This window comes from Acipenser ruthenus, chromosome 1, assembly GCF_902713425.1.
Source record: "Acipenser ruthenus chromosome 1, fAciRut3.2 maternal haplotype, whole genome shotgun sequence".
In the NCBI taxonomy this organism is placed as follows: Eukaryota; Metazoa; Chordata; class Actinopteri; order Acipenseriformes; family Acipenseridae; genus Acipenser; species Acipenser ruthenus.
Genome location: NC_081189.1, coordinates 79,101,099 through 79,107,184, shown reverse-complemented (window position 1 = coordinate 79,107,184; position 6,086 = coordinate 79,101,099).

The following is a 6,086-nucleotide window of genomic DNA, read 5'->3' as shown; positions in this document are numbered from 1 at the left end:
AAAAATATCTGGTTACAAAATTCAGTCAAACGTGAATTTGTTACTTAACAAAAGACAGCACAGTAATCATTTCCTGTTTCAAAATGCTGCCGAATACACCCGCAACCAACTCAGATTGAGCAAGATAAACAAATTACAAAAGGTAATTTAAGTACATAGAGTAGTCGTAGTAATAAAAATAATAATGATAAATAACTTTAACCATCAGTGTTATTTAGGAGTCAACCTATTTTTATTAATTTTTTTAAAGCATCAGAATAATATTCTACTCACAGTTCATCGCTGGATTTAATGTAGCATCAATTGTGTTCTGCTGCACACAACTCGCTATCCTTTTGTCGTCTTCAGATATTTAAAAAAAAAAAATCCAAGCACCGCTCTTTTGTAGGATGATCACACGTTACACAGCACTGGGAAAATTAGTGTCTCAGTGTTCTTGCGTCATTAGTAAGCGCGCCTGACCAAACATAAAATTCTGTGCTGGAAGAAATTCAAGCATGAATATCGGTGTACATTATTGTCTAAAATAACAAAAACCGCTGATGGCCGATTGTTTTTTTTTTTTTTTCTTTATATCGGTGCCATGCCGATAGGCTACCGATAATCTGTGCATCCCTACTATATACACAGTGAACCTCGGTTAACTCAACTGGTGGATAACTTGACACACGTTAGCCTTGAGGCGGGGTTTTCGGGGAGCGAGCTAGGGCTCTGCCTATCTTTCTCTCCTGTCAATTAACATCTATTTCCTATTTAAAAGCACCGTTTCATCCTCTCTTGCTCGATAGTGTTCTCAGTTTTCTTTGACTAAGCACACATACATCTATTTTTAGCTATGGCTGAACTTTCTCTGTCATCCAACTCCGCAACTTTATTTAGTTGCCTGCCCTTCAGCAGCTTACTGGTAGATTATTGCAACAACCATGTCGCTCCAAATGTTCTCTGTCAGCATTCCCAAGCCCATCCGCGTCTGTTCTTTTCGACAAAGGCATTAACATCCCAGCTGAAAGCGATCGCCTGGCTCTCTTTAATATCCTTTGCCAGTCCGAGGCAGCAGAGCCAGTCTTTCCACCTAGCCTGCTTACCAAGTCTTGTCAGTCAGCTCAGAGCACCGCTCCAAGCAGGCCCCCTTTCCCCACTCTGAACATCGCTCTGTCCACGCCAGCAATCAATTCCGTTTTAAATCTGCACAATCCAGTTTTCAGTGACAGGAAAGCTCTCATACAACCATAAACACCCATCTCGATGTCTTTGAAAATCAAGCTAACATAAGACCATCACCAGCTGCCATTACCTCTTTCATTTCAGCTCCAGCGTCTGCGCTGGCTCCGCCTGCTTCTGTCCCTGCGATCAATGTTCCGGAATACAACCTTGCCTCAGCAGTTGCTTCAGATTACCATGCAGTCACTTCTCTACAACACCATTCTCTATCTCTTCACATCAGATGCCAAATTATCGAAGGTAAAGATGTCAATTTAGTTTCTATTCTAATAGCAACATCAGAGTTTTTAGATCATCGTGTTGTCGACTTTGGGAATGTCTCAGTAACCTTCAAGTCCAGCGATCCATGCCTTCTAACGAGCTTCACCCTTGGAGAGTTTGTCTACCGAGACATTCTATCCTCTGTTTATCCTCATCGCCGTCAGGAGCTCGATCAATATTTATTCTATATCATGGAGTTGTCGGTTAGATATGGAAGCACAATGTTTTATGATTAGCAGAAAAGGATTTATGGTAAAGCAGCGTCAATCCTTGCTGCCGATAACATCATCACTGACTTGTCATCGTCCCGATCCTGATCGCTTGAAGATATTAAATGGGTTACATGCAAAAGCCTGCAGAGTTTGCGCCTCCACAGACCATTCCACCCACCTGTGCCCTAGAGTTGTCTCCAGCTCATTCCGTATAGGTCAACGCAATATACTTTTCTGTTTCAAATCCTATCCATTCATCAGCTCCTCCTGAATATTCCACCATTTAGGACAGACATGGCCGCGCCATCAAATTTTCCGGTTCCAAACAGATCTGCAGTAATTTCAAAACCAACTTCTGTTCATCTAAATTGTGCAAAAAACCTTCACATTTGCAGCTTCTGCGGTGACGCCCATTCTAAAATCTGACCAATCGCTTCCAAATGACATTCAACAATGCTTTCAGTATTCATTCCAGTTATCGTTCCAGCCCTCACCCATGCCCTCCAGCATCACCCCAACAAACACTTCACATCGTATCTCATCGATGGCCTTCTGAATAATTTTACCAGCGGTCTTTCAAAATTACCTTCCTCCTCCTTCATCTGCGAAAACCTTCATTCTGCCATCAAACCCCAGATAACCAGCTCTCTAATTCAAGCCAAAGTGAATAAAGGCTTTATGGTCAGCCCATTCCCAGCACCTCCTTTCAGTTCTTACCGTATCGCCCCAACAGGCATCGCCACTCGCAAAGTTTCAGACAAGAAGCAATTAATTAAATCGATCTTTCAGCACCTCTTGGTTCTTCTACTTGTAGTAGCAACTTTCTAATTTCTCATGACTCATTCTCTCTCCATTATATCAAGTTAAATTCATAAAGATTGCTGGTCGCAGTTCCTGGCTAGCCAAAGCTGACATTTCTGATGTCTTTAAAGTTATGCCAGTTCATCTTTCTCTTCGTCAGTTGTTTGGAATCTGCTTGGAAGATAAATTGTACTTCACCACTCAACTCACCTTTGGCTGCCGCAGCAACCTGAAAATATTCGACTCTCTGTCTGAAGCCCTGTGCTGGATCCTTCTCAATTCCTATCACATTCACTTCCTGCTCCATCTTATGGATGATTTTCTTTTAATATCTCCTTCGGATCCTCCAGCTCAAGCAATTAACAATTTGAAATCTCTTTTCTTCAGTTTGTTCCTTTATCAGAAGACAAAACTGTCAGCCCTTCTAACTCCTTGGAATTTCTTGGAATCACTCTTAATACCTTGAAATTCAAAGCCAGGCTACCCCTCTAAATTGATCCACATTCGTTCTCTCATCAACAATTTCCAAATTTCAACTTCCATAAAAAAGAGACCTGCTATCCCTCTTCGATCATTTTAACTATGCAATTTGCATTATACTTGAGGGCAGGACCTTCATTTCTTGTCTTCTGGCCCTGTCCACCACAGTTGAGAACCTACATTGCCTACATTTACATATCCTCCGAAGCCAGGAAAGATATCAAAATGTGGGCCTGTGGCAAAGTGCCCCCCCTGTGTATGTTATATGTTACGTGTTGTGTGTAAATGTTGGTGTATAGGCATTGGTACACGGGATATAAGCGATCTGTGTTTCACGTGTGTGTAAATTGTATATTTGTATTTAGGCACGGGGATGGCACATCACATCACGTGCAAGTAAAAAGTAATATGTGAGCACGGGGAATTGCACTTTAATTAATTCACGTGCAGTTGTACCGAGATTCCAATTGAATGATTGACTAGCAATCGAATCTCGGTACAACTGCATAAAAGCTGCATGTTTTCACTCACTGGGGGTTGGTGTTCGGTGAGTGGAGAACGGGTTAGGAGACGGAGGGTATTGTAAAAGTAAAATAAGTAGTAAAAGAAGCTCACCGAGTTTGTCTGTGTAGTCCGTTTTGTTTGTCTGTTTATTTTGGCTCAAGTGCCGTGTCCTGTGTTTTGTTGCAAACCTTTTTTTTCTGTATTAAATGCTGAGCGCAATCACACGCTCAGCTTAACCAAAACCCAAATCTCTGTCTGTGTATTTCCTGCATCTGGTCTGACGCCACCCACTCTGGCCGTCTTTGTGACAGGGCCCCATTAATCACCCATTGGAATGGTCTTTATTTTATGGAGATTCCATTTTGGCTCCTCACGATCTCGCCCTCTTTACCGATGCTTCCCTCTCAGGATTCAACGGATACCTCAGATCCAAATGGTTTTCTGGCTTCCCGAAATTCAGAACCCGTCCCCCCACCTCAAAGTCACAGCTTTATTAGAAATTTACCCTATCGTTACAGTTGCACATCTCTGGGTCCACCAATGGGCAAGGAAATCAATTCTGTTCCACAGCGACAATAAACTTACAGTCCATATTATTAATAAAGGTCGCTCATCCTCTCCCGATTTATGAGTTTACTTCGTCAACTCATCTGGATCTCTGTATCTCATAACTTTATAACTCAAGCCTGCCACCTCCCAGGCATACATAATAATGCTGCTGACGCACTTCTCGCATGCAGGTGTCCAGATTCCTCCAGCTGGTTCATTCAGCCTTGCCAACACCACTTCAAACCCCACAGATTCAGCACCTACTGCTGGATTGAATTCAACCCTTTCCAGCCTGCTTCAATCCGTCCAGAGCTACATGGCTGCGACTTTAGCCCCATCTACAAATGCCGCTTATTCTTCAGGATGGTCATCATTTTGATCCTTCTGCACTCAAAACAATATCCAACCTATCCTATTCAAACAAGACTGGATTATTGCATTTATAGTTCCCGCCCGGGACTCTCTTCTCCATCGCTCCCGCTACCATCAAGTCCTACGGAATTCAATATCAGTACCGCCTCCTGTCTGTGCCCTCCCTGACTCTTCTATCCATACCCGTAGTTCGCATGACACATGCGAAATCACCAGAAGCTTATCCCTTCCTCCCCATCTCGTCTACCCATATCAACTGACCTATTATTTTCATTCATTTCAATTTTCCGCAATGGCTGTTTTTCTCCCTACAACGACTATTCATGGAAGTTCTGTGGCTCACCGCATTCTTCTGCTTCCTCAGCTGCTCAGAGTTCTCATCAGCTACGAGCTTTCCCTCCTCAGGTATACGTTCCAGCGACCTATCCTTGGTCCCTGATTTCCCATTTCATTATACTTCTATGTTCTTCAAAAACTGATCAGCTTCATCAAGGACGATTCATTCAAATATCAAAAATCAATACTCAAATATGTCTCTACTCCTCCATGCTCAAGTACATTTCCTGCAAGAGTCCTTTCCTTCCGGCAGACCCTCTATTCATAGATTCTTCCAGAACAATCATAACAAGACATTGGTTCACTGCTCATCTAGCCTCCCTCATATCCAAGGTAGGCCACTCTCCCCAGTTCTACACCCCTCACTTTCAGAATCGGAGCAACCACCTCTGCCGCCAAAGCAAACGTCAATCACCATCTCATCAAAATCACGGGTCGCTGGTCTTCAGCCATCAACGCATTTATTCGCTCTTCTGTCTCTGATATGTCAGCAGCTCACCAATCCATCACTAACAATGGGTGAGGTCTACCTAACCGCCGGGCCCACCGGAGATTTTCCCCTTATTAGAAGGGTTTTTTCCTCTCCGCTGAGCGGCAGGTAAACACACAGCCATTCCACTAACCATCCCCTCTGTTTGTCTTGTATGTTTTTTTCTATCTATGTATATGTAATGCGTTGGCACATACTCTTTTGTTTGTCTCACAGTGCGGGATTCTGCGGGGAGCTGGGGGTCCATTCTTTGGGGGTTAGTGATCACACTTTCCCGACCTCGGGTCAGGCTTCAGCCACCCTCGCCGCTCAAAGGGAGGTCCTCACCGCGTGAGTCAGAGGGGACCCTCAGCCATACTATTCTTTAGCAACTCATGTGCTTTATCTCACCTCAATCGAGAGGTTATTCTGCTTCCAATCTATATACAGGATGTGGCCCACTATACGCTTCCAGAGCTCGAGTCCTAAACTAACCGCTTCTCTTTAACTTCCCTTTAGGTTCCCTGCGGGTGCTTCTCTGTGCCTAGCTTTGGAGGCCTGTGCCTCACCTAATCAGAGGGCAGCACCAGACCAGTCAGGGAGTCCATTCTATCATTTCCTTTCAGGTTCTTAATCGCACCTAGAACCAGCTTCATAGCCTGATGGTGCCTATCATGTGTTTTCCTTGTCCCCAAGGTAATAGCCATACCTTTCAAGCACAAAACCTCAAAACAGCTAGATCACGAGCTGCTCTTTTCAATCTCAAGTTGCACAACACCTCAAACTTACTATCAAGCTTCTCAATTGCTTTCACTGTCCTAGCACCCCGCGAACTTTGTTTAACTCGACAGACAGTCTTGGTCCCAGATTTTCTCCATATA